At 49.1% G+C, this 27453-nt stretch overlaps 1 pseudogene; it reads left to right on the top strand.

Annotated features, from left to right (window-relative positions):
• Positions 1-15109: 15109 nt before the first annotated feature.
• On the top strand, positions 15110-26249 carry LOC138121233 (arf-GAP with SH3 domain, ANK repeat and PH domain-containing protein 2-like; annotated as a pseudogene).
• The last annotated feature ends 1204 nt before the right edge of the window (positions 26250-27453 follow it).

Below are 27453 nucleotides of genomic sequence, written 5' to 3'. Positions count from 1 at the left end.
AAAACAGTATACCGAGGATGAGGAAGACTCTGCCCTGGTCACAGGTATTAAATACTGCCTCTGGCTCTCTCTAGATGTTCAAGAAGCCCTTTGAGATGGCCTGCAAAGGCTGCAAAAACAAACTGTTTTGCTTCCAGGCTCCTTCATCCTGCAGTTTGTGCTTTGAGGCTGGTTTTTGTCTGCCTTCATCAGCCTGCAGTCAGACGGAGCCTTTCATGCATCTCTCCTCTTTTCTTGAGCACCAAAATCCAGAAGGAGAAGTGTGAGCTGGCAAAGCAGCACGGCATGGTGTAGAGCGAGGTGAGTGATGGGAAGATGTCTTAGGTTACAATGTAAGATGTAACCAAAAGTATTTTGCATGTATTCTATCACCATCTGTTGAAACCAGGTGGGGCAGCGTTCTTCATCTCTTCCATGACACATCCCTGATAAATCCCTCTGGAGAGAAACCTTCTGCTAATGGGCCATCCAGCCTCACCACATGACTCATAGAATTACATCATCCCACGGTGAGATGCTCCACCCAGGGGGAGGAACCAAGCATTCCTACCTGGATATATCTGAGGTTTGGAACACCACAGCCAGCCCTCACCTACTGGATTCCCAGAGGACAAGAGCTACCACTGGACCTTCAGGTGAAGACCAGACCCTTCTACAGGATCAGCACTTCAACAGGACCACTTAATCTGGACTGCTACCACCACCCTGACTAACAGGGTGTCAGGTTGTATCCTGACTCTGTCAGTGTTCTTGTACTATTGCATTTATTTTAATTTTCCTATTAAATTATAATTCTGACTTGCGATCTCCTACTGGTTTGTTTTCAAACTAGTACATATTTTGGTGCCCAATGTGGGGCTCAACCTGAGAGAAAGTCAGAATTACAATTTTGTATTAACAGAAACCTATTCACCATGGTGCTCAGCTTGTTCATATGGGTACAGTACCTTGCTCTCTGTATTTTTCCTCACATGGGGAACTATTGATCCTGTTGAGACCAGGGAATGGTATGAGAATCACTTTATTGGTTTATTATGTCTATTGCAGGATAACCTGCAAGGCAATGAATGCCATTCGGAATATATACTCAGTTTTGTTTGGCTGTCCTAGTCTGGGCTGCTACATCTGGGATCTCCTCAACAGTCACATCCAGCCCCTGGGGGGAAGAGTAGAGTTGTTTCTTCCACCCTTTCAGGCTAGGCACAGCAGTTTTTGAAAATATTGAGTTCCCTCTGGATGTTAAGCATGGCATAATCTTCTTGTCACTTCTCTTTTCTTTTTTTCTCTATGACCTGCACCATGTACACCATGCTTAGAATCAGAGCTATAGCACAGCATCCTCGGGATGAGAGGGAGAAAAGCAGCAAAACAACAGGCACCATCTCCACACAAAATGTCAGAAAAAGGAACCAAAAGAGCAACGCTTCCACACAAACCGTCACTGAACCAGAACAGCCTAAGCCGGTAGCAGTTGCCCCTGCTCTGAAGAAGAAATCATAAAGCAAATCAGTCGGCATAGTGACTGACGAGGATGCAGCAGGACCTTCACACCCAGCAGAAGAGACAGAGCTGCCTAGTGGTCGGCCCCGAGTCTCACCAGAGACTTCTGCCAGAGGCTCCAGGACAGACCATTGTTCCCAGCTGCAGAGCACGTTCTTCACCTCTGGTCCTGTTCTGACTGGGCCAAGGGCTATGGCGTGAGAGATTTCCTGCTTGATCTGGGTGAAGGCTTGCTGCTGTTCAAGGCCCCAGTGGAAATCGTTCTTCTTTCGGGTAACCAGGTAGAGAGGGCTCACGATCTGGCTGTACTCGGGAATGTGCATCCTCCAAAAGCCTACGGCGCCTAGGAAAGCTTGTGTTTCCTTCTTGTTGGTTGGTGGAGACATTGCTGTGATCTTATTGATGACCTCAGTGGGAATCTGACGTTGTCCATCTTGCCACTTTACTCCCAGGAACTGGATCTCCCGGGCAGGTCCCTTGACTTTGCTCTTCTTGATGGTGAATCCAGCTTCCAGGAGAATCTGGATGATTCTCTCTCCTTTCTCAAATACCTCTGATGCCGTGTTCCCCCACACAATGATGTCATCAATGTACTGCAGATGTTCTGGAGCCTCACCCTTTTCCAGTGCAGCCTGGATCAGTCCATGGCAGATGGTGGGACTGTGCTTCCACCCCTGGGGCAGTCGGTTCCAGGTGAAGAGGTGGTGGTATTAGAGGTATAAGGTGAAGGCAAACTGAGGCCTGCACTCTGCTGCCAGAGGAATGGAGAAAAAGGCGTTAGCAATGTCAATAGTGGCATACCACTTCGCTGCTTTGGACTCCAGCTCGTACTGGAGCTCCAACATGTCTGGCACAGCAGCACTCAGCAGTGGAGTTACTTAATTCAAACCACAATAGTCCACAGTCAGTCTCCATTCCCTGTCAGACTTGCGCACAGGCCAGATGGGGCTGTTGAAGGGTGAGTGGGTCTTGCTGACCACCCCTTGGCTCTCCAGCTCATGGATCATCTTGTGGATGGGGATCATAGCATCTCGATTTGTCCGATACTGCTGGCGGTGCACTGTCGAGGTGGCAATTGGCACTCATTGCTCTTCCACTTTCAGGAGCCCAACTGCAGAAGGATTCTCTGATAGTCCAGGCAGGGTGTTCAATTGCCTAATGCCTTCTGCCTCCACAGCAGCAATCCCAAATGCCCACCTGAGTCCTTTCGGGTCTTTGTAACAGCTGTTCTGGAGGAAGTCTGTGCCCAGAACATACGGGGCCTCTGGGCCAGTCACAATCAGATGCTTTTGCCACTCCTTCCCAGTCAGGCTCACCTCAGCTTCCAAAAGGGTCAACTGCTGTGATCCCCCGGTCACCTCAGCGATGGATACAGGTTCTGCCCCCACATGTCCTGATGGCATTAAAGTACACTGCGCACCAGTATCAACCACCGCGTCATACTTTTGTGGCTCTGATGTGCCAGGCCATCGGATCCACACTGTCCAGAAAACCCGGTTCTCCCGTGCCTCTTCCTGGCTAGAGGCAGGACCCCTCTAGCCCTGGTTATTATTCTTTCCCTGGGCGTACATGCTCGAGGTCCCTTCAAGGGGATCCAACATATCATCCTCCCTTTTGTAATACCTGGCAGCTCGGTCACAGGAGGCTGAGGCTGCTTTCACTGTAGCGGAACCCCCTCGGTTAGTGCCTCCCTCCTTGAGTTCATGCACCCGCGCTGCCAGGACAGAGGTGGGTTTCCCATCCCACCTTCTCATGTCTTCCCCATGCTCGCACAGAAAAAAACACAGCTCAGCTCGTGGGGTGTACCCTCCCTCTCTAGCTGGGGGACGACGGGCTCTGACTTGGGGCCTGTGACTCGCACTGGTGCCACACTGATCTTCCTTATCTCCTCCCTCATCTCCTTCATCTCCTCTTTGAGGTCCTTAACCACAGCAGAGACATGAGCTTTCAGCGGGCCATTGACCATACTGTCATAATTCCTGAGCCTGTTGGCAACAGAGCCCACTGTTGCTCGGTTATTGTCAGCATCAATTGTTGCAATGAAGGTGGTGTGTTGCTGTGGCCCTAGCTTTGCCACGTTCCACAACATCTGTCCTGTGCACCTGACCTTATCGGGGTCATTATCATGCTGTCCATCCCTCCCAAAGAGTACCTCTAATACCACCACCTCTTAGTTCTTGGATCCCTTCCTCGAGTGTCTTCCACTGCATTCTATGATGGTACTCCTGCATTCTGTCTTTGTGAACAAACCTTTCTCTCACACTCATTAAAAGCCACTCCCAGAGAGAAAGGGGTCCTGGCTCCCTCACAAATATCTGGTCCACACCTGGGTCCTGGGTCAACGATCCCAGATACCTTGCCTCACTGCTATCCAGTTGCACACCTGTGCCCATAAGGTCCCAAACCAGGTTTGGGACCTGGTTTTATAAGGTTCACACCCCCCCACACAATGTCTTTTCACATGTTATGGAGATTGTTGTACGACAGGGACTTAGTGATGATTTCAGGTTCTGACTCCCCTGCTGGTTGTGAGGGCTCTGGTTCCCCATCATCATTAACTGGTCATACTGATTTGGTCTTATACTTCCTCCTCTGCACAGGGGCGACTACTGCTGGCTGTGATTGCCCTTGTGGTTCAGCTGGAGATGGGACAGTTGTAACATCCGTGGGTTCCACTGTTGTGCCATCGGACTCTCCCCCTTCGGGGCAGGGAGAAGGTTTCCCACTAGCTGGGGAGGTGTATTCCCTCAGCAGCACCTGGCACATCTCGCGCATCTCCTTCACCAGTGCCCCCACTACATCTGGGTGGTTCATTTCTGAGGTGAGCTGTTGGGCAGTATCAGCCTGCTGTGGTGCAGGATCTCTAGTGTCTGGGGCCATGTCAGGCTCTGGGGCCAGATCTCTAGTCTCTGGGGCCGTGTCAGGTTGTGGGGCAGGATCAGGCTCTGGGGTAGGATCTCCAGTCTCTGGGGCTGGTGTCTGGGTAGTTATCCAAGTCAATCTCAACTTATCTCTGAGTGCTAAATAGAGTAGGCCTAAGGGGCTTTCAGGCAAAGATATGAGGAACAGGAATAACAGTTCTTTACTATTATATATCTATATGTGTATAACAAGGCAAACAAACAGCAATAACTATGGCAGTAACAGCGAATAATCACAAACCCAGTCCCAGCCTTCTCGGCTGTAAGCCCTTTCCCCTCGGGTGCAGTTCCGCTCGCAGCCGGCAGGGGCGCTGGCGGCTCCCGGTGAGCAGGGCAGGTGCGATGGTTCCCCCGTGGCTGCAGGGGGCGCTCCGGAGGGAGCTCGGGGAGCACACGGCACTGGTGGCCTGGGATCCTGGGGAAGGATGGAACAAAGGCTTCACAAACCCGCTGGGCAGCTAATCCCAGTGTCTGGCCGGACTCTCGGGAACAGCAGGCTGGAACAGCAGGGATGAGCACAAATCCCGGGTGGCAGACGAGATGTATTGAACTCCGGAGCTGCAGTGGGAACCTCCAGAGGTCTCGGCAGGCAGGACATGTGGAGCTACAGAATAGCGAAGGCTCGAAGCAACGGCTGGGGCAGGGCAGCTGCAGCCCATCTCCCTGCGGCACAGGGAAAGGTGCATTTGGGATCCTGAGGTTTCTCCGGTAGAAGGAAGGCAGCTGAAGAAGCAGCCTCTCTCTCTGTCCAAATGCTGGGAACTGGCTGCCCACAAAACCAGGTGAAAGAGAGTAGCCAGATGCACCCCTCCCTCTGTGGCCAGGTCTTTTGTTTTTCTTAAGAACCCAGTAATTTGTCCCCCTGGCAGCATGTATGGGGAAAATTCCTTTAAGAGGAAAAGAAAACAGGAGGAGAACTAAAACCCCAACAAGGGGTTTCACAAGAGACAGTATCTTGGCCACATACTGTTTTAAATTACTTATCTCCATCCCCCTTTTGTTTCGGTGGGAGGCTTTGTAAATCCGGCCTCTGTGGACTGTGGTCTCCTCCACCCCAAACTCAGCCAGGGAAGAATCTCTGCTGCACTTGGCTCTCTTGTGGATACATTCCTCTCTTTCAGCCTTGTTTGTTTTTTTTCCTAGGCCTGAGATGATTAAAGAATGGGTTTTCCCTTTATCTAATATTAGTGGTTTAACTTACAGTCCAAAGTCTCAGTCAGGTATCTTCAGGGTGGCTTCTTTTGTTGTAGCTTCTTTTTACAGTTTTTATGATACAAAATTAACACACAAAACATTTTCATACAAGATGTTCTCATGCAAGCATATCCTTACATCAGGCCTATGCTCTGTTTTCCAGGAGACAGATTATAGCACTGTTGCAATTTAATATTGACATGAACCAGAAACTGGGGCTTTGCTATTGGTGGTATGTTGGGGCGCTTGATGTGCTGCGAGCATACAAGAGGTTATAGAGATATGGAAAATTACGAGAAGCAGCTTGCAAAGATCAGGATCAAGGCCACCATGTACTTTTGCAGATAGAAGAGGCACACAAAAGGAAGCTAAGAGGTCACTAGGGCTTCAGAGCAGGATGTTGTGCAGGCTTTTTGGTAGAGAAACAAACCGCAAACCTTGCAGAGCTGGCAGATAACAGCCAGCTGTCATATACGCGCTTGTTAAGAACGAACCAATTGTATTGCACCACATATTGTAACGAACCAATAAGGAATTGCTTGTAGCTCAGCCAGTTTGGCAACAATACTATAAAAGATGTAGTGGTACAGCAATAAAGCGGAACATATTCACATCATATTGGTGTCATTATTTGTTCCCCACCTCCGGCCGCGGCATTCTGGTGACCCCGACGTGATCCAAGACGGGTGCGTTCTCACAAGGACGGCATTTTGCGGATGAGAGAGGAGGTGAATTCATCCCGGCTGCCCGAGAGAGGCAGGAGTGCGGCCGCACCAATTCTGACCGGTGAGTCAGGCAGACGACGTCTGGTTACGGGATGGGGAATGCTGCTATGTCAGCTTTGGAAAAAGCAACTGTTGATGGGTTGCCTAAAAGTTGCCGCCTGGTCGGGAGAGCGCATTGAGCGGCAAGAACTGGTAGATCTTCTATGGTGGTGTCAGAGACGGGGGCTGCTACAGGGAACTGATGGCCTCTTTGACTTGGGGGTATGGAAGACAATAGGTCAAGAGCTTTTTGAGGCTATACAAACTGGCACGAAGGGTACAAAGCGGTTGGCTAAAACGTATCGGAAAGTTCGCTTGACTATCGAACAAGTACATGCTGATGCTGAGGTGGCTCGCGCGCTCCAAACGGCAGTCGCCTTTGAACAGTCTGATGATACGCTTCCTGCGGAGGATGCTGCCTTGTTAGAGCAAGAAGCGCAGGACGACGAACAGAATCGTCGGTCTGAGACTGACGCCAGTTGGGAAGTAGTGAGCTCCCCTGTTGCCGCGCCTGCCGGCAAGTTTGATGACCTTATTCCCCCGTGGAACCCAGATGAAGAAGCTCACCTTCCCCCTCTGCAGCCTAGTCGACCAGCAGAGCCCACTACCAAACCGATGGATGTGCATGAGTCACAGGGGCCTGATGTAACTACCTTGTTGACAGCTCAGGAGAATGTGATGCAGAAGCTGCTATCCGAGATGAAGCGTATAGATGGGGTTGCCAAGAAGAAGGATAGACAGGCAGCCTATGAAAAGGCAGCAAAGGCCCTAAAGGAGGGGCTCAAGAATATTGAGAGACAACTTGGGCAGTGGGAACAAGCTGCTCCTAACGGGCCCCCTTCTTACCTGAAGGGACTTGAGCAACCCCAACTTCGCTATACTATACTGCAGCGGGCCGCCCAGGCAGGACGACCTACTGAAGCTATCAGCGCTGATATCAAAAGATTCTATTCACCAGACCACTGGCTAACTCAGAAAGAAAAAGAGGCAATTGAAATTATACAACAATCGGGCCAAATTAGAAATCCAGCCGGGGTCCCGCTACCAGATGATGCACATCACAATATACCAGCAGACCCCAGTTTTGACATGGCCAAAAGGTGGAAAGCTGTCCTCACAGATGCTGAAATGGTTGGGAATTTAACCTTAACTCCTTTGATTTCTGCTCCCATCGTAGCAACAGATCGAGGGCCAGAATGGAAAGCCTTCGACTATTCCACCATAAATAAGTTGCAAACTAACATTCTTGCATATGGAATAGATAACCCTTTGATAAAGAAGCAGCTTGTGTCCTTCTGCAAATATCATGACCTGATTCCAGGAGACATCCGAATGTTAATGGAATTGTTGCTCGGAGCCACTTCTTATACGCTCTTTTTGGCAAAATGGCAAGAAAGATTAGAAGATAAGCAACTGGAGAATCTTGAGCTGCCCCCAGGAGACCCACTTCGAGTTGCAGGCTTAGATCAGTTGATGGGTTCTGGGCCATATCGGGATCCTCGGCGACAGGCCGCTTTACATCCCCGTGTGTTGGCTCAGTCTAAGGCTGCGGCGTTAGAAGCCTTTCTGCAGTTACCACAGGTCGGTAAACCTGCACAGCCGTATCTGAGGATACAACAGAAGGATGAGGAACCCTTCCTCTCCTTTGTCGACAAAGTTCACGAAGCCGTGGAGGCAGCTCCTAATGTTCCTGCTGACATGAAGGACTTTATGACCAAGGAAATTGTGACTCAGAACGCCAACTCCACCTGTCGAAAACTAATCGCTACCCTTGCTCCGGGAGCCACTCTTACCCAAATGGTAGAGGTATGCTCTCGTGCCCCCCTTGAGCGAGAAGCCCAAAAGGCACGCATACATGCTCAAGCCCTGGCAGCTGCTCTTCGAACCGCTCCTACCCAAGGAAAAGGGGATCGAGGCCCCCGAACAGCTATGGGAGGCTAGTCCTTGGACCTCTCTGGGGATAAAAGTAACTAAAAGCCGTATTCATCCTGCTAAAATGCAAATTCGCACTCACGTACAAACTGTCAATGATGTCCAACTATTAGTAGGAGACCTTCAGTGGCTCAGAACTTGGGTGGGGATAACGAATGAAGACATGGCCCCCTTAATTGAACTTCTTCAGAGCTCTTCTCATCCAGCCGAACCTCGACAACTTACCAAAGAGGCTCAATCCGCTTTAAAATCAATTGAGAAAAAATTAGCATTGCAACAATGTTATCGTTATGACCCACAACACCCGATAGACATAGCAGTGTATAGCAAACTGCCTTGGTTATCAGCCGTTATTATCCAATTACAACACAAGAAAGTTCGGATCTTGGAATGGGTGTTCTCCTCAATCCGATCAACAAGAACAGTCGATCCACTCCCTGATTTAGTAGGGCGCCTACTATTGAAGGCCCGTCTGCGGGTTCGACAAGTTTTTGGTATCGACCCACAAACAGTATACGTCCCTTGGAAGACTGCCGACCTCGTTGCTCTATGGACTGTAGAAAGCATGCCATTTGCCATAGCTACAATGGGTTTAACCCTATCAGTTCATTATCCTCCACATCCGCTATTTAAAACCTCACTGGTCGTTACAGAACGACCACGTATGCTAGAGCAGCCTATTCCTTATGCTGTAACTTTGTTTACTGATGCCAGCAGTCGCACTGGCCAGTATGGCGTGGCTTGGCATGAAAGCGGCAGATGGCATTTCTGCATCAAGCACAGGCTGGGAGTCTCCGTGCAAGTTCTAGAATTACAGGCAGTTATTCTTGCCTTCCAAACATTTAAAGACAAACCTGTTAATGTCATCACTGACTCGCAGTATGTGTTTGGCCTTGTCACGAGACTAGATACTGCAGCTTTGGGGCACCTCGCTAATGCGGCCTTAGCAGAGTTACTGCCAAGGCTATCTGCACTTATACAGCAGTGTCTGCACCCATTCTGGTGCACCCATATTAAGAGTCATTCTAATCTACCAGAGTTCATGTATGAAGGCAATCGACAGATTGATCAGGCTGTCTCTCTTCCCCAGTTATCCTCAGTCTCTTTACCGGTAGCTTGTACTGCTGTACAACAGGCCTGTGAATCTCATGCCTTCTTCCATCAGTCTGCACGTGCTTTGCAACGTGAATTTCAGATTTCACGGAGCCAGGCTCGTGATATTGTTGCTGCATGTCCTGACTGTGCTAGACTTGCCCCACTGCAACTGATGGGAGTAAACCCTCGGAGACTTCAGCCTGGGCAGATATGGCAGACAGATGTCACCGAAATCGCTGCCTTTGGTCGTTTAAAATTTGTTCACGTCTCCGTGGACACGGCCAGTAAGGCCATTTGGGCCACTGCCGCTCCTTCTGTTTCCTTTATCTATGTTAAGCACCATTTACTAGCTGCTTTTGCCGCCTTGGGAGTACCTACTCAGATTAAAACCGACAATGGCTCTGCATATACCAGTGCTGCCTGCTCTCAGTTTATGCGGCAATGGTCAATTGATCATCGCCACGGTATTCCCTATAATAGCACAGGGCAGGCTATTGTTGAACGCCGTCATCAAGACCTCAAAGGTCTTGTTTTCTCTTTGAAAAAAGGGGGAGGTAACCCCCAGTCGCCTCAAGATATACTGGCAAAGGCCTGTTATGTCATCAACTGGAAGAATCCTGTTTCTTATGGCGACAATAAAGAAACTCCCCCAATTTTTGCTCATTTCGCTCACAACCCCAAAGACCTATCCCCGTTCCATGTGCCAGTGGGCGTTTGAGACCCCCAACAAAATAAGTGGTCCACGACCCCTAGCCAACTTCTAACATGGGGAAGGGGCTATGCTTGTATCCTTACAGGTGATGATTCCCCAAGGTGGCTGCCAGCAAAGTGGATTCACCCGTGGCTGACGAATATACGGGAGAAAAGCGACGGCAGCGACGACACTTGAGAGCCTCTCTTCTATTGGCACCACTCTGCCAGGCGATAGAGCGTAGCCTTGCCCTGCCATCCTTAAGCATACAGATAGATGAAGACTCGCTCCGGCCTGAATTGGAAATAGCATTTTCAGCGTGGAGGCACCAAGTAACTACACGTCTGAAGGACATTGAGCGGCCCAGTTGCGGGTGTCGACGGATAAGAAGCGTTACCATCATTTGCGGACAGTGTCGCCGGCAAGTAACCGGGTTCTCCTTGTGCCTGTCACTGGTGCAGGGGTGCCGGCAGTGCCAACAAAATTGGACTCCTTATCAATGGATAACGCGGTTTTATCACCTTTCCCCTGATGAGTTCCTACATAGACTAGAGAACGCTGAGGTACATCCTGTATTAGAAGGGGCAGAGGAACTTTATGAGTTTTTAACCACAATTATCCGATATCAACAGACTATAGTGCTAGACCGACAATATGGACACTCTTGCAGGATTCATTGTTACTGTTGTAGGGATTTGTGGGCTGTTTGAAGGATCGACGGGTTTCCATAGGGTAGAGCCTAGGCAGAATCTATGGGTAACTTGGGCCAATGCCACAAAGACTAGTTCCTTTTGCTTATCTTTGGCATCTGCCACCGAACCCTTTCGAACATGCTTGGTTGGAGTTCCGGGGTTCAGCCCCAGTGATTTCGCAAAATTCTCTACCAGCAATTGTTCGAGTTCAGCGAATATGAGCCACTGCTCAATGACCCTTCTGAAGGGCCTGAATACGACCCTTCCATGGGATCCCCAAGAAATCAATCTCCTGGGGAGCCAGACCCTAAATGTAAGTGGAAATGAGACAGGATGTTTTTATTTTGGCAACACAACAATACCTAACTCAGCTGTGCTGCTGCGATCAAAGAGCGACATACGGTGCAGTAATGACAATAGCTCAGCAGACGAGCCTTATGGGTGGCAGAGGTATCACGATCAATTCTTCCCCAGCACTTCTGCTATGGCACTACCACCTGGAGTGTTCTTGATTTGTGGCGATCGGGCATGGCCAGGGATTCCCAAAAATGCTTATGCAGGAGCTTTGAGTATGTTAACTTTTAATAACTTTTTAAAATTGAGTATGTTAACTTTTAATAAGACCCTTTTGCAAAACCTAACCCGAGGCGCAACAAGGCGTCAGAGGCGGGACGTGTCAGCACTATCCCCAGACTGCAATGATCAAGTTGAATTATGGGGTGAAACAGAAAGGTTTTTTAGCGCATTAATTTCCTCTATAGGCACAGCCCACGGTCTCCGTACCATAGGGAAACTAGCGTGTTAGGTAAGCAAGCAAGCTAATACCACCACGGCGGTGCTTGAAGCACTGGCGCAAGATGTAGACAGCTTGAGGCATTCTCTCCTGCAAAAATAGAGCAGCTATTGATTTCCTCCTACTGGCTCAGGGCCACGGCTGTGAAGAATTTGAAGGGATGTGCTGCTTTAATTTGACTTCAAACTCAGAGTCCGTTCACAAGCAGCTACGATGGCTGAGAGACCATACACAGCGAATAATGCAGCACCCGAATGGAGGTCTGTTCAGAATACCTTGGGAAAGTTGGGGCATTACTGGATGGCTGAGGAACGCACTAGAAACTGGTCTAATGATTTTGATAATAGTGCTAGTAGTTTTTTTACCCTGCCTTATGCAATGCATCTTAGTAAGAGTACAATCCCTAATAGACCTCGCCTTTGAAAAAAGAGGGGGTATGTTGGGGCGCTTGATGTGCTGCGAGCATACAAGAGGTTATAGAGATATGGAAAATTACGAGAAGCAGCTTGCAAAGATCAGGATCAAGGCCACCATGTACTTTTGCAGATAGAAGAGGCACACAAAAGGAAGCTAAGAGGTCACTAGGGCTTCAGAGCAGGATGTTGTGCAGGCTTTTTGGTAGAGAAACAAACCGCAAACCTTGCAGAGCTGGCAGATAACAGCCAGCTGTCATATACGCGCTTGTTAAGAACGAACCAATTGTATTGCACCACATATTGTAACGAACCAATAAGGAATTGCTTGTAGCTCAGCCAGTTTGGCAACAATACTATAAAAGATGTAGTGGTACAGCAATAAAGCGGAACATATTCACATCATATTGGTGTCATTATTTGTTCCCCACCTCCGGCCGCGGCAGTGGTATTAGAAATGAAATTAATTCCATTTCAAACTTAGTTTTATTATCCCAAGTAGCTTTTTCTTTTAAATTTTTGTGAATAAATTGCCGTCATCACATTCTGCACCCACAACTGAGAAACGTGTATTGCAGAATGTGCTATAGGCACTATACTGATTGGGATCAATAGGAAGAGTGAGGCAAAGTTAAAATACCCTTTTAAGACATATGGCATGAGATTCAACAGCACTTTAGTTTGAGAGCTAGTATAAGGTTTTTCTGTATTTTATTCATGTCTTATTTGCAGTCCATGGTAATGCCTCCTGGTTTTCAAAAATGTCTTATGTAGCATTTACTTGTGTTTTGTTAAGATTCTTTAATTCACTAATTAGTAAATCAAAAAAATTTAGTCAAATTATAATAATTTTGAAGCCTTATGAGGCAGAACTGGGAAGGTTAGAACATATTTGTATGATTTCGAATATGTATAAATTCTTACACCAACTCTCAGGACAAAATTGTTTGAGACAAATTATACATCCATAAGACCTCAGCCACACCATTTTTCAGTAAAAAGACAAAACAAGTTAGATGTCATGGGTTAGCAAAGCATAGTCTCGGAAGTGATGTTCTTGCAAAGGGGTTCTTACAGCTCCTCTATGACCTGACAGAACCTATCAGATGGCCAGTTTGAATATGGACAATTTTTTAAGCCACTTAAAATTGTGACCACCTCTGTGATCCACACTTAAGAATAGACAAACCCCGGGCAGAGCTCCCTCTCGTTTCCGGTGCTGGGACAGGTGGCTGCGGGCCCTGTGCAGGGGCTGGCAGGCCTGGCCGAGGCCCTGCTTGGGCCAGGCTGGGCCACAGCCATCCTGGAGCCCATGGGCCCTGTTCTACCCACGGAACTCCCCCCACAGCCCTGCTCTGTGCAGACAGAGCGGGCCGGCTCCCCATCCCCTCTCCACTGTGGCCAAGATTCAGCTGAAGCTGCCCTGCTGTCGGGCAAAAGATCATGTGACCAACAGCAATAATCGAGATTCCAGCTGCAAGGCCTGGGTGAGATTAACCCTTTTAGTGCTGTGAAGAGCTGAAAACCTGAGGGAGAAGAAAGAGGAGATGCTTAAAGCTTAAATCCTGTTGTAAAGCTATATCAGAGTACCCATTGTAATTTCATGAAGGCATGGGGGGTGGAGCGTTCAACTTGTGCTTGTAAGCAAAAGCACCTGCGCTGAGATAGGCAGATGCTGATGCAGCTGCAATTTCATGAGAAGTTTGGACAGGGAGAGATGGAAGCGATGAGGACTTTTGCTCCAAATGGGAAAGGAGAAAACCTCAGTTCTTAGAGATGCTCCCAGAGATAGTCCTAAAGATGAAGATGAGGAAGACCCTTTGCTCCCAGGGAAGGAGAAGGGCCTCTGTTCTTAGAGATGAAATGCTCCCAGAGATGGGTGAAGAGAACTTTTGTTTCTGAACGGCTCAACCTTAAAATTGTACCCCAAAAAACTTCAAGAGTGGACCCTCGAAAGCAGTTGTGGGAAAAGCTGCAAGTTGGGGGAAGAGACTCGCATGCGAGCAGAGAGACTCCTCTTCCTAAATGGACTGAACAAAGTTATTTGGAAGTGGGAGGCTGTCTCATTGTGATAATGTTTTCATAGCAGGGGCAAGAGAGACTCCTCTTCCTAAATGGACTGAACAAGGTTATTATGGAAGTGATAAACAGACTGAACATCTTAAGGGTTGTCTTTTTATATTGTCAGTGGGAGAAGGGAGGAAGGTGGGGGGAGGAGAAGAGTTCTGAAGGTGTGGTATGATTTTTTTTTTTTGTGCTTTTAGGTCTGTTAATAAACTTCTTTATATTCTTTCAAGATTGCTGCCTGTTTTGCATTTCTCCTAATTCTTATCTCACAGAAGGTAAACAGTAATGAGTATTTTGGACCAAACCACTACAATCCTCTAGCCAGCAACTGCTTTTGCTGTTCTTAAAGTCTCCTGGGGAAGAGTCCCAGATTACTTGGCCAGTCCTAGTGTGGAAGCTGTTCCTGACCAATGGATACTCGTGGACAGTTCATACCATTTGGCATTTCCCAGTCATTGAGATTTCTGCTCCTTTCCCCTGATTCTCACCATTAGGGAGCTGAGCCCAGTGCTGAACTGGGAGGGCAGCAGTGTCTGAAAGGCGAAGGATGGGTCAGGGCTGGGGAGGATGGGAAAGGAGAGGAGAGTGGAAAACATCACCAGGGCTGATAGACATCACTGAATACAAATTCCCACAGCACCCTGAGCATCTCCCACCCAGGCCTTCTTATCCTGGACCAGAGGCAATGGAGGGGGTTCTAGAAAGCAATGAGTGCCTGGGAGAGGCATCAACCCTTTCTTGTCCCTGCCAGCACAAGACGTCAGGGTGTTGGATGAAGGCAGTAGGATCCCTGCTGGGAAGAAAGACAGGGAGTTGGTTCTGGCTTCCCACAGTGCATGCAGGGGTCCTTGCCCTGGCCGTGGCACTTTAAATGCATGAAAGTCAAAGCCTTATTTAATTACGTAACTGCAGTAGAGGAAGCTTTGAGAAAACCATAGTGTTTTGTGAGAGTTGTTAGGAATGCTGAGAGAGGGGAAGTGTTAAACTGACTGTCAGGGCTGAGTGAGAGAGAATGAAGGTGGTTGAGGAAGACAGAGAAGGCCTGGCATGCTCACCTGGGTTGCTCTGTGGCCCCCAACTCATACTTGGCTGGTCTCTGTAAGGGCCTTTCAGAAAAATGTCATTTCCAAACATGTTGAGAAAAAATATGCCAAGAGGAGCCATGCTGCTCAGCACTCTGTCCTCCCAGGAGCCATGAAGGACAAGGGCATGATGCCTAAAGATTTTTAGCTTTTTCTGTATATTTTTAGCTTTTTGGCTTTTTAATATATAGCTCTATAGTTTCTAGCACTTTCTTACACTTTAGAACAGCAGTTACCCTTTCTTACACATTATGCCACCTTCTTGAAATTCTGTTTAGTCTTATTTTCAAGAAAAGAACTTCTAACAAGGATATCTTGTTTTGCACCAGCACCTGGGAGACATAAAATACAGGGCTAGGAACCCCTGGAGGGACTCCAGTGGGGCAGGTCCAAGGGTGGGTTACCAGGACAACTGGTCTTCTATTGGATGTACTTGCTAGATACACAAATTAGCTAAACTTAGAAAAATTGTGAAAATCCAATGTCATGTGTGAGCACAGGCATATTTTGTGCACCTGAAAGCTTCATTAAAGAACTGCTCTTTATATTGCCACTGTTAATATTGTTTGGAAAGTTTTTCTTCTGATCTCAGGCAACAGACATATTTTTCTTTGCTTCAGGCATATGCAGAGATAGTGGATTTGAGCGAGCCTATGCTGGCACTTCTGCAGGTATGACTACCCATCCCACAGACCCTCATGGCAAACAGTTTTGTTCTCCGGCCTGTCCTTATGGGTTCCCATGCCTGGGAGGGAACAGTTTTCTGATGAAAGTGGTGCTTTCTATGAGCTGGGAGCAACAGGCAGACTTGAGCAGTGTGAGGAATGTCACACCAGAGGGAGATTTTCTGGCTGTGACCCCACATGCTGTGTGTGAAGGGGACAGAAATCAAAACCACGAGCCCAAGATTTCCAAGGCCAATTTGCAATTGAGGTTTACTTGCGAACTTCTGAGGGGATTTCCTCGGGACATCCCAAACTTACTGTAGGCTGAAAAATCGGGGCAGCATTTTTTTCCTGCAAAACCACAGCATGGGTCCTTGCTGTAAGTGGAAGAAGATAGTGGAGTTAGTAACTTGAGGAAACTCTAGAGCTGCAGGCATGCTGCTGGTGTGTGTCCCTAAAGCAAAGAAGCAAAATGATGCAGTGAGCAAGAAGCACTGAGATGTGTTGGAACAAATTGGTGAGCAAGAAGCAGCTCTGTGGGGAGCAGCTGTTGCACACCCCAGGGCTCTGCTGAGATCCTGGGCTTGGCAAAGTTCAGCTGCTGGCCTGGGGACAAAATTTACCTTTGGTTGCCTTGGTTTCTAAATGTGAAAAGGGGATGATCGATTCTTTTTCACAGAAGCCACCATGTTAACTAGATTCTCACCAGATTTGCTGGGCTCTGAAGAGACAGTAACATCTATTAATTTCTTGGAGATTTTAAATGTGGCAGGACACCTTGAAAGGACAGCGCTTCTGTCTCTAGTGGCACTGCAGGCAGACACAGTCTCATCTTTGCTGTGTTCTTGGTTACAGGAACCTGGGGAGATGATTTTCCACCTGACAGTGCTTTTATCTGATCTAATCCTTTTGCATATTTTTGATTTTCTTGTCCAGTTCATGACACCCAGCCAGCTTGTCATGATTAAGCTTGGCTAATGAGAGGTTTAAGGCTGATGATCTTCTCCAAAGTGCTCCCCAAAAAAGAGAAGAAACATCATGGAAAACCTGCTAGCAAACATGGCTCAAGCTGGGCTTGGGGTAACTACCCCTAGATCAGAGGGTTTCCCTTGTTCCCTGTGGGTTGAGGTGTCACAATGGTGAGTGAGGTGGGAAGCAGGACATGTGTGCTAGCACCAGGCAGTGTTTGCTGGGGCAGGAGCTGGTGGCTCTTCCTGGAGGTGCTGATATTTTCCCCGACCCCTCTGCTGCAGCAGAAGCCCAGCAAAGTGAACAGTGGAGGGGAGCACACCACTACAGCACTGCTGCTCTCATAACAAACTGCTGCTGGTAGCCAAAGCAAACATCGCCATCAGTGAATAGCCATGGGACTTTGCATCCTGTGCACACACAGAGTATCTGCTCAGCTCTTCTCTGGAAATACCTTTCTGGTCTTGCTAGTGCTCAGAACATTTGGCTGTGGCTGGGGAGAGGCAGGTTGAAGACGGCATTGGTGAGGAACCCTGCCTGCAGGGCGACAGCCTCAGCTTCAGCCTCTTCTCACATCCAGCAAGGTGCCCTGCTCTGACACTGCTCTTGGCTGTCTCTCCAGGCTCAGCAGTGCTCAGAAGTCAGTTTGGGGTACATGTGACCCTCTGTGAGTGGGGTACCACATATCACAAGTTCCTGCTGTTGACAGCCTGGGACAGAAGTGGTAGCTTTGCTCTCTGGCTCAGAGCAGGAGATGCTCTTCTCCCCTCTTCTGGGAGTAACCAGCTTACTCTGGGGTACTCCTGACCCAGGAGCTCATGCCTCTGCCCCACCTCACTGCCTCCCTCCCTGGTGGGCAGCCACAGGCCTGATGGGACTGCAGCGTGGGTCACTGCAGCGTGAGTCACCAAGCTGGCAGAGTTCAACAAGGTAAACACTGCCCCAGCTGCTCTGCCGCACAGAGCACAAGCACAGCAGAAGCCAAAACAGGCATTGAACTAATTTTCAAAGATAATGCTCCAATGCTGGAGTGCAGGTAGGAAGACTGCCAAAGCGCTGGTTCTGACATGATGTGTGCTGGTGCTCTGGTGCCCATATCATAGGTCTAACAATTTATACTGCTCATGAATCTCCTCTTCACAACACAGAAGTGAGCTTTAAAACCAGGATTCTGGGTGAAATGGGAAGGGACAAGTATTTCCACCATCAGATTGTCACTGAAACTCAGGAAGAAGAAAAACCCTCCAGCACCATTTTTTTTAGCGTTAGAGAAGTAGGCATTACTTTATTCTGGCCAGGATGTGCAATGGAAAGCATTCTGTCCACACATGGTTCTTTACCAGACTTCTCACATATTTATACATAAAAAATCCAAAGAAATTCTCATTCCTTGGTCTTAAATTACACAATTTTTAGCACTTGATCTTCTATTCATTATCGATCCCTTTACCTTCGATGCTAATTTGACCCTCATTCTTTGGTTCTCTTATCAATCTTTTCCCAGACCATGTGTCTCCAACCACACCAGGGGGTGATTGTTCGTGTCCATTTATGCCCTCTGTATCTTCTGGCTACTCCCAATTTGTAGATGTTAAACTCTCAGAGTCTGGGAATCTTCTCTTTGTTGATTGAGGCTCATCAAGCCTCACCCAGCAAAACTCAAACCCTCGGTAAACAGTGTGTTTTGAAGATAATCTTCAATTATCCCCAAATCTTTGGCAGAGGTGAACAAACCTATGACTAAAGTTACTTAGAATTTTAAGGGTTATATAATTTCCAACACGATAAGTGTCTCTATCTTGCCTCTTCCTGTGATACTCCCCTTTCCATTCGAGGCAGCGCAGTGGCAGCCCCTTGGAGGATTGGGAGACTGCACTGGGGTGGCAGGAGCTGGGTGTGTGTCCCCCCATCACAGAGTGATTTGGCAGCCAAATTTCTCACTGCCTTGGCCACACTGGGCACAACTGTGCCTGACCTGCCTTTACTGACTACCTAGAATATCTCAAGAATACCTTAAGGTACTTCAAGGATCTTGAGTCCACAGTGAAGGCCCCACCACTGAGTGGTCTGGGGATACTCTGCAGTCCCTTCAGGTGCAGACCTCTTGCTGTTCCCTTCTCCCTTCCAGCTCATGCGACCCCAACCAGACTCATGGTGCAGCTCTTCAAGGAAGGGTTTTGCATTACAGCAACACCACCACAGGTCCCACCCTCTGACTTTAAACTATAGCCCTTTCCACTCCTTGGAGGTCTAATGGAAAGAAAATGGTTGTCACTTGCTTGCACTTGCACTCACACCCCTGCTTGCAAGCACGGGGACCTGGGTGTCCAGGTGGTCTGGGTGTCCATCAGGCATCAGGACACACATATCAGGTCTGCCCAAACCTCTCTGCGGTGACACCTGCAGTCACCTCCTTCTCCGGTTTTTTATCCTTGATGCTCTGGCAATGACAGTGCTCTTCTGTTCCCCTCTCTATCCTGACCCATCTCTGTGAGTCATCTGGATTTACTTCTCCTCCTTTCTGTCCTCCTCCTTTTGTCTCAGCTCCTGTGCTCTTCATCTTCCCACCACAATCCTTTAATAATCTGAGCCTTTGTTCTGATCTGGGTATGGGCTGTCCCTTCTTTAAGGCTTATTTGATGCCAGACACTGCAAATGCAACACTGCTCTTCATTTCACTGAGCACGGAATAGGCTCATGGGCATCAAGGCTGCCGCTTCCCCTCTCAGCTAATAAAGCAGGAGAAACAGTCCTGGATGTTGCCAGGAGGATGAAACATTCCCTAGATGAAAAGTTGGTAAAGCACTGTTTCACCACCCCTCCAGTTTTAGGACGTGTCCCAAAAACAGAGAGCGGGGGGGACTGTAGAGAACTGTAGAAAGGACAAATGGTTTTGCCATTGCCTGGCTCTCTCGATAAGACCTGCAGTGTTACAGCGGGGATTACTGTAACATGCGTACCAAACAAGGAGGCCCGTGGAAAAGAAATATATATGCACTGATTCTTGGTAGATGTTTCAGAGATGTTTATTTCTCCAGCTGCATGGCCGGAGCTCTGCCGAGGAACTGAGGCAGTCACGGGACCTGAGGGTCCTTGCCTGCGAAGGGGAACACAAAACAACCAATGCGGAATGAGGCTGACCAGGGCCAGGGAAACCCTGTGCCTCCCCCCCAGGGCCTGTCTCCCACGACTACATGGCGTGGGGGAGGGACCCCGACATTTCACCTGCTTATTTTTAATAGAAGGAGATTTAAAACTTAACATTGAAAACAACTAGATAAACATAACAAGAAGTTTTAAAACAAGCCACCCTCCTGAGTCTTTAAATGTCCAAACAGATTCTCTGGAACATCTTAAGGCTGACAGAAGGGAGACAGAACTCTCTGAGCATGCTTTGTGAGGAAACTGAGGCAGGAGAGGGTTTAATTTCTTCCCTCCCTCTTTTCATCCCCCCATCGGCATCGAAGAGGAATTGTAGGGAAAGGGAATTGTATAGGGAAGCCATGGGGTGAAAAACAGATTAGGAATAAACTGGGGATGGGGTAAACTTAGGAAAGGGTTTATATTGGGTGTAGGGTAAAAGGGGAGAGTAGGTTGTGGGTAGGGAAGTTGCTGGGATGGATATTGTTTATAATTTTGTGCATAATGGCTGCCTTTGACTGGAATACCAGTAACATTTGCTGCTTGTAAACCTTCTTTCCTTGTACTATATCAAATTGTACAACTTCCCCATCTCCTACACTTTGCAGGCAATTTTTAGGGTTATTCCTTTTAATGGCAGTTCTATGGATGAATAAATCTTCCCCTGTATCATCTCGTGTTATAAATCCATAGTTGTTTTTTACATTGTACCATTTCACAGTTCCTGTGATTTTCATTGCTACAACTTCTCCTATCACGTGCTTGCGTGTTTGTCGTGGCTGCTGGTCCTGCCTGGCTGCCGCCTCGCTGACTCCGACGTCTTGGCCGGGCCCTTGCGTGGCCGCTGCTGCATGCCCTCTGAGCGGCGCTGCTCTGGCACATGTCTGGGCTCTGTGCGGCCCTGCGTTGCCATCACCGCCAGCTCTGCGCCCTCCGAGTGGTTCCGCTCTGCCAACTCCACACTGCTTTGAGAACGGCCCCATTTCAGCTCGGCGCTGCATTGCACGGCTTCTCATGTCGCTATGGAAATCGCCGCTTCTCGCTCTATGGGGCTCTCCAAGCCGTGTGCTCAGAGCGGGCTTCCACGCTGACCCCCGGTTCCTGGCTGCTCATGGGGGCCGCCTCTCTGCTGCACGTGGCCCATGGCACCCGCTGTGCCTGCGGCGTCGCTCCCTCACTCGCGGTCGAGCGGCCGGGGACCCCGAGACAGGGATGGGGTCCGCGATAAGGTGTGCGCTCCCAAGGGGGCCGAGCGCATCCAGCGCAGGCACCTCCGCTGGCACGGCTGCAGTCACGCACTCCTGGGATGGCTGCTGCGCAGTCGTGGCCACGGGATTATGGCCATCCTCTGCTATAGGGGTAATGGGACCATACAAATGCTCCTGAAGAGCTTCACTGATTACACAGGATGCACGGAGAGGTTCTGTCACTAGGGCATGTTTTGTTTGATTCATTATTTCTTCCAAGATCTCATACCAGAAGTTCCAGTTACCAGTTCCAGGAGGATCAATATCAAAAAGTAAGTCTCAAGAAATATAGAAGAAATTTTTGAAAAGCCAGTTAAAAAAGAGTTCTAGATCTCCTGGAACAAGTACGTTCCTGTTTTGTTGTTCAAGGATTCCTTTAACTCAGAGAGCCACATTTCCCATGATTCTTCCATAGTCCAGAGAGAATATCCAAACCAAGGCGAGAAGAGAGAGATCTAGAGTGGTTTTTACTCACGAATTTTCTGTCCTTAGGGATCGGTGTATTGCCAGCAATTCTCCACCATTTGTTACAGTGGGGATTACTGTAACACGCGTACCAAACAAGGAGGCCCATGGAAAAGAAATATATATGGACTGATTCTTGATAGATGTTTCAGAGATGTTTATTTCTCCAGCTGCATGGCTGGGGCGCTGCCGAGGAACTGCTGCAATCACGGGACCCGAGGGTCCTTGCCCATGCAGGGGAACACAAAACAACCAATGGGGAACAAGGCTGACCAGGGGCAGGGAAACCTTGTGCCTCCCCCCCAGGGCCCCTCTCCCAGGACTACATGGTGGGGGGGAGGGACCCCGACACTGCAGTTAGACCTGATGCAATAATGGGCCATGACCGTCACTGGTAGCCCCCACCAATACAAGTGAATGACCTGCACACGCAGAACTGGGTGTATCACACCAATGTCCTGTGAACATGGATGCTGACCTGGGGAAGGTGCCATAGTCCCCATGCTGGAACAGAACCACCGTTAAGCGCCGCTCAGCCAGTGCATGAGCAAATGCCGGCACATCGCAGCAGAGCTCTCCCCACTGACAGGTGGAAGAAGAAAGGATCAACACAACTCTGCTCCTCCATGGTGGTGACCATCCCTTGTTTTCTGAAATTCTTTGCTTCGTCCTACTTTCCTATCTTTCTTGCTCTCTTCCTTGATAGTAAATAAAAGTGAGGGGGTTTTTTTGGTTACTAACATTTGACCTTTTTTGTGTCTTAATCTCATTTTGGGTATATTTTGAACTTTTCCCCTCCCCACACATGCAGATTGGGACAGGGGCCTGCACGTTTTGAATGTGTCCACATGACCATATGTGCCTCTCAGCATCTCCAGTGCCAATGTGGGATGGAGAGGAAGGCACAGGGCAGATCCAGTGAGTGTTGGCTCTACTGACAAGGCAGTTTAGGACAGGCCAGGACAGGGTTTGCATCATGCCTGGGCAGTGGAACCTGAATCTGTACTGGGGCTGTGCATCTCCTCAGCAAGTCCAAGTTTTCCTTCTGTCACAGCCTGAACTGTGCATTTGGAGGCCTTGGCAAAGGCTCCTCGCTGCTGGGGAGCACTGCTTGCAGCTGCAGACGTTGCCCTGCTGGGTGGATGGTCGGATATGGGACCTGTGGGGCTGGTGGGGTGGAATGGGTCTGGTAGGTCCTCAAGAAGTTCCTCTGTGCCCCAGGTGCTGCAGACCCAAAACAATCAGTTCAACCCCCACATCCACGTGGAATACGAGTGGTGGTTGGGACAAGATGGTATGTTTGATAGTGACGAAGACCTGGATGAGAAGGTGAGGTCCTGAGAGGTGCTGGCTTGTGGCCATGCGTGCTCTTGCTGCCTCACTCCCACTGTGCTGAAGTGGGTGCTCCTATACCTGCCCTGCTGTACCCACTCCATCTAACCCGCAAATCCCTTTTCCCAGCTGGGTCCAGAGCTGCTACCACCAGTCCCCAGGCCAGAGGTAGCAGAGGCAGTGCCACCTGTATCTTGCCAATGGTCCACCTCCACAGACTAGATGTGCTGCTGCCCTCCTATCCCCCTCCATTCTTGCCCCAGCAGGCAAAGCAAGGTGGGAGTCTGTGGCAGCGGCCTATGGGGGCTAGCAGGATGAGCTGCTGCTGCTGCAGCCTGGCACTGTCAGTAGGATGGGGCCTGAGAGAGAGCTGAGCCCCAACAGAATCTGATAGGTTGTCTGGTGCCCTAGACCTTTGTTCCTGATGGACCAATGCTGTCTTGTGCTGGCTTCTTTGACCTAGCACTGATCCCTGCTTTGAAGAGCAGCACAATGTATGTATGCCTGTAGATACAAAAATGCTGCTAGCAAGGATTTTCTTGCTATTTTCTAAGTCCATGAGAGACTTTTCTCTCTCACAGAAGAGGTAGCAGGGTATGTAAACAACCAAGCCACCTGCAACCTTGAAAAGTCTTGTTTATGGTCTAGTAGAAAAATATTTTGACAATGGATGTTTTAGGATTTTAGCCAATCACCCCAAGGGGTGGCTGATCCTTTGTCCAATTAGACTATGAAGAAAAAAGTCTATAAAAGTGTTTGTAAAATAATTAAATAAATCAATCTTGCTGCACAATTCCCGCCTGCTGGATCTTCTCTCCTCCTCCTCCCTATGGCTGCAGGACACAGTGATATACCCTAGGGCCCAGGCCTGTGGTAATATTTGGTGCTGCCTGATGTGATCTGCACTCTCTGACATGTCCTGCTGCTGCGAGTCAAGCCGAATTTCTCTAGAGATACGCTGTTCCCCTTCCCCCCCGGGACTGGGAGGTCCAACATGACTGAGAAATGACAAACAGTGGCTCACAAACTGACGCTGTGGTAATGGTCTGGAAAGGTGTGTTTAGTATATTGCAAACCTCCATTTCTGAAAACTCAGTTCGGGAATTATTAGATTGGGCTACCTTAAAAGGGATTTCCATGGACAGAGATATCAGAGATACTGCCCTGGACTTTGCCTTATGGCAGGAACTTGGCTGTGCTGTCTGGCACGAACTCCCGTCTGGGGACCCAGCAGCATTAGAATTATACCAAACCTGGCATTCATTATTTATTCTGCTGACCGACCTCAACTGTGGCAGCAGGGCTGGCTCGCCTATTTTGGTGATGAGTGACAGAGGAATGTCCAAGGGGGACCCTGCTGACTGGGCTCCGGGGGCAAATGATGGTGGATCTGGAAAAAACCCCCCAGCTCCACAGGCAGAGCCTGCGCTGCCTCACCCTGCACAATCGCAGGACTCCGTGGCCCCCAGGGACCCCGTGCCAGCAGAGGCGGGGATGTCGGGGCAGCAGGAGGGCGCACAGTATGCCTCGCCACTCGGCTTGGAGGCGGCCACAGCTTATCCAGGGCTGCGAATTAGCGGCTTAGCGAATTGGACCCCCGTGGCGGCTCCTAGCCCGTTTGTGTATGTACCAGTGGAGCAAAAGCCACCCGGATGTCCCTTCTTAGCCGGTGTAGCGCTGGGCGTGACTGCACTGAGACTGCCTGGGTGTGGTCCACTGCCCTCCTTGGTGCTGGACTGTCCTGCACCGCTGCAGAACCAAGCCATCGACCTTTTAATACAGCATCTGCCTTTGCTGACAGTTACCAAACATATCCCGGCAGCTGGGAGAATTGCTCAGCCTGCAAAAACAGCTGCTGCAGATAACAGAGGCACCCCGCCGCACAGGGTGCGCCGGGCCCCCCCCCGCCAGCACTGCCTGTGCTGCCCGCGGGAGCTGCGGCTCCAAACCAGGAAGCGGCATGGCCAGCGGCGAACCCAGAAGTAGCGCTGCCGTGGGAAAACCCGAACGCAGCCGCGGCTGCAGAGCAGCAGCTGGGGGCAGCGGCGCTGAACGCGGCCGGGGAGCGAGAAACAGCAGCGGTTTCGGCAGCGGTGCTGAACGCTGCCGTGGAGCAAGAGATGAGCGTGGCGCTGGGCGCGGCTGTAGCCCCAGAGATGGCTGCAGCAGCTTCAGTACCAGTTCGGTCGGGACCGGCTGAGACGGCATCCCGAAAAGAGGCTGCTGTTCAAACTGCAGCGCAGCCAACTACAGTCTGTGCTGTCTGTTCTGGCTCTAGCAAACCTAGCAAAAGTGCTAACCTCTGTTCACTCCCAGCGTCTCAGAGTTGCCTTTGCCTGATGATTCCTCATCGTCAGGCAGTGAGGCAGATGAGGTTCTGGCCCCAGGTCGTAAGGCGGCTGTAGCTGGGCGGCGAAAAAAAGGCTGCGCCCGTCTCGCGCCTGGACCTTTCAGGACTGCATGGTAATAGTGCGTCTAACCCACTACAGTCGCTTCTTAGAGTCAGTTAAAATGCGAGCATTGGAAGAGGGTGACTGGACATTATCGGAAACACTTGTGTTGGAGAGGATGAAAGTTTGGTAAGAAAGTTTCACAGATATGTAGGCTTGGCAGAAAGATCTCTGAATGTAGAAACTGAGGATGAGATAGAAATGAAAGCAAGTTTTGATATAGAGTAAAAGATGTTTTGCTGAAACACTGATCACTGAGTAACTGAGAAGGCAAAGGTTGGAGATGAGTTGGAAGGAGATTTTTATGATTAGGACAAAGGTATGTGACTACAAACAAAGACATGTTTTTCACCAAGTAAATAAGTCTCAAGAAGAGCATAAGTAAATAGAAAACCTGTGTTTACCAAAAAGAGAGATATTGCAGGCAAACAAGAAATGTCTATGTAGCAGGAAGAAGAGAGGTCTGAGAATTTTCCATTGTAAGCTTAAATTGCAACTTACTTACTCTTGTGATTGGATAATAATGACTATAATATGGTAATGGTAGTAGCTATGATAGGCTATAGGCAAATGTAAAGGTATTGTGTATGGTGCTTATTGGTTGTTATGTATTAACATAATTATGTTAATAATTAACATTGTTATGTATTATTTCTGCAAAGAAAAGTATAAAATGCTTTGTAACTTGAACAGAAAGCAGCTTCAAGTATGCCTACAAGCTGGAGCTGACAGCTGTAGGGCTGGCTCTGGATACCCGCTCCCTGAACTGCTGTAACTTCACCTATGCAATAAACAGCTTTCAAGAGAGCCGCCTGAAGTCCAGACATCCTTCGTGAAACTTTCTCCTATACACCTGGAATGCCAAATAGATTTGAGGATTCTGGGGGTAATTGGGAAGCTGTTACACTCCATCCACAGGCTGTGCCAGAAGTTCAGGATGGTACTGACTCCCCAAAAGGGGAGATCCAAGCTTTCCCAGTGTATAAGGCTCTCCCAGATTCAGGGGAGCGTGATAAGCATGAGGTAATTGCTTGGAAGGTTGCCCAGGACCTGCAATCCAAGGTGGCACAACATGGCTAGGTTCTGCTGAGGTTATGCAGATAATAAGGGTGATAAATACAGATTTACTTGATCCATTTGATATCAGACACTTAGGTCAAATTCTATTTCAACCTGTACAATGTGCAGCTTTTGAGAAAACCTGGAGAAAGCTGGCCGGCAAGACTGCATTAGCGAATATGCAGATCCCTGCTGCCGATCCTAGATGGACAGTGGGAATGAATGCTTTGATGGGGACTGGTCCCTTCTCTGATCCCAGCCTACAGGGTACCTTGCCCTCTAGCGTCCTGCAGCAAGCTCAACAGGTCGGCATGGCTGCCCTGTTGAAAACCATGGAGTTGTCTGTGCCTAGAAAGCGATATACTGAAATAGTTCAAGGCAAATCAGAGTCATTCCTCTCTTTTGTAGAGAAAGTCGCTGCTTCTCTCGAGAAGCAGGTTGAGGATAACGGGTTAAGACAGATATTGTTAAGGCAGTTAGTGAGAGATAACGCAAACAAGGAGTGCAGAAAAATCATAGATGCTTTGCCAGAGGATCCTGAGGTAACAGACATGGTCGAAGCCTGCGCTAAGGTGGGATCTGGGAACCAGAAAAGGTCTGCTTTGGCTACGTTCCTGCAGCCTGTTTACACAGCTTCTGATAGTGAACCAAAGCAACCAAAACAGGTGAAAAAACGGAAGCGGCCTAAGCCGAGCCAAAAAGAGAACACAGTGATCCCCCAGTGCAAGAGGTGTGGCAGGCCAGGACATTGTTCGGACTATTGTAGATCTCTGGCTCATGCTGATGGTCGGCCTTTGTTGGGAAACTTCCGCCGGGGTGCAAGGAGGGAGAGTTGCTCTCTGATGCGGTCTCTCCCCCAGAGAGTGGCACAGGTACAGGCACAGGCCTACCCAGCCACCCTAGAGACGGCACCCAGGGATCAGACGGGTTTGACGTCCACACCGCAGCTGCAGTCGTCTTCGACTGTAGCAGTATTTATAA

The sequence above is a fragment of the Aphelocoma coerulescens genome, chromosome 20 (genome assembly GCF_041296385.1).
Source record: "Aphelocoma coerulescens isolate FSJ_1873_10779 chromosome 20, UR_Acoe_1.0, whole genome shotgun sequence".
NCBI classification, from domain to species: domain Eukaryota; kingdom Metazoa; phylum Chordata; class Aves; order Passeriformes; family Corvidae; genus Aphelocoma; species Aphelocoma coerulescens.
Note: the sequence above shows the minus strand (reverse complement) of the source record. Positions and strands in the feature narration are given on the sequence as shown.